The following is a 1,642-nucleotide window of genomic DNA, read 5'->3' on the forward strand; positions in this document are numbered from 1 at the left end:
TGCTGCCTCGAAAAAATTACTCAACTTTCTCTCTCCACTCACGCCCGCCGCGATGTGCGCTGGTAGCTGAAAATGGTAATTTGCGTCACTATTTAGACATTGAACCACCTTCAATTCCGCGGTAGTATAGAGGTTAGTATTCCTGCCTGTCACGCAGGAGACCCGAGTTCAATTCTCGGCCGTGGAAGTGGTATTTCTGGACAAGGGCGTTTCACACATTTATGCGCGACCGTTTCTTTACTGATTTTTGCACCACTCTGCGAATCATTTGCTGCCTCGAAAAAATTACTCAACTTTCTCTCTCCACTCACGCCCGCCGCGATGTGCGCTGGTAGCTGAAAATGGTAATTTGCGTCACTATTTAGACATTGAACCACCTTCAATTCCGCGGTAGTATAGAGGTTAGTATTCCTGCCTGTCACGCAGGAGACCCGAGTTCAATTCTCGGCCGTGGAAGTGGTATTTCTGGACAAGGGCGTTTCACACATTTATGCGCGACCGTTTCTTTACTGATTTTTGCACCACTCTGCGAATCATTTGCTGCCTCGAAAAAATTACTCAACTTTCTCTCTCCACTCACGCCCGCCGCGATGTGCGCTGGTAGCTGAAAATGGTAATTTGCGTCACTATTTAGACATTGAACCACCTTCAATTCCGCGGTAGTATAGAGGTTAGTATTCCTGCCTGTCACGCAGGAGACCCGAGTTCAATTCTCGGCCGTGGAAGTGGTATTTCTGGACAAGGGCGTTTCACACATTTATGCGCGACCGTTTCTTTACTGATTTTTGCACCACTCTGCGAATCATTTGCTTGAAAGCTTAACGCAGTGTCGCGTCAGTGAAATCACGGCTGTAACGAGAGAGTGTGCCACAACTCTACGCACTGTGAATATCACACAACTTACAAACACGAAACGCTCGCGTACGTGCGTGCGCACGGACGCAAAAGGATACGTGTATGTCTACGTCACCAGATTCCAGGCTATTTGCCTGTGGCAACCATCCACCTTGTTATGTGGAGCAGCAATGCACCACTGACCTGGTGAGCTTTATCGTCCTCTACGGAGACGTATATTTGACTACACTTGGTAGTCCATGTGTTGATTCGGCACAGTGGGGCCGGGAAGTGGCCGAGAGATTGGCCATTCCAACTATGAGATACTACGGGGTTACTAGCGCTCGTGTTCGACAGTGGAGGTGCGAACCTCCATCTCGTTCACGCTATGTTCAACGCCCTTTATGCGGAACGTTGTCTGCCCACGGTAGGTAGTCTACCAGTCAGGTAGCTCTAAGTGCCTGGTACTCGGTTATTCGGCTAAATGGGCTCGGAGATGGCCGACAAGTCGACTACTCTGACCACCGTGGGGCACTGCGAGGTGATAAGCGCTTGCGTTCGAGAGTGGAAGTGAGAACCTCTACCTCGTTTGCGTTTCATAGACTTTGTCTACCCCCCCTACGTTCTCTGTGAAGAACGCGATCTAGCCACTGTGAGCAACTGTGTTGTGTTGACCCAACGGGACTAGGAAGTGGCTAGTAAATCAGCTATCCTAAGAGCTGTGAACAACTGTGTTGCGTTGGTCCGGTGGGGCCAGGAAGTGGCTAGAAAATCAGCCATCCTAAGTAGTGTGCGCAACTGCGTTACG

General features: G+C 49.9%; 3 non-coding genes across 3 annotated transcripts; all 3 read left to right on the plus strand.

Annotated features, from left to right (window-relative positions):
- Positions 1–115: 115 nt before the first annotated feature.
- On the plus strand, positions 116–187 carry Pmar_PMAR016270. The gene has a single exon. It is a non-coding gene; the product is annotated as a tRNA-Asp (tRNA).
- A 197-nt stretch (positions 188–384) lies between these two features.
- Pmar_PMAR016271 lies at positions 385–456 on the plus strand. Its single transcript has one exon. It is a non-coding gene; the product is annotated as a tRNA-Asp (tRNA).
- A 197-nt stretch (positions 457–653) lies between these two features.
- Pmar_PMAR016272 lies at positions 654–725 on the plus strand. Its single transcript has one exon. It is a non-coding gene; the product is annotated as a tRNA-Asp (tRNA).
- The last annotated feature ends 917 nt before the right edge of the window (positions 726–1,642 follow it).

Source organism: Perkinsus marinus (genome assembly GCF_000006405.1).
Source record: "Perkinsus marinus ATCC 50983 genomic scaffold scf_1104296970704, whole genome shotgun sequence".
NCBI lineage: Eukaryota > Perkinsozoa > Perkinsida > Perkinsidae > Perkinsus > Perkinsus marinus.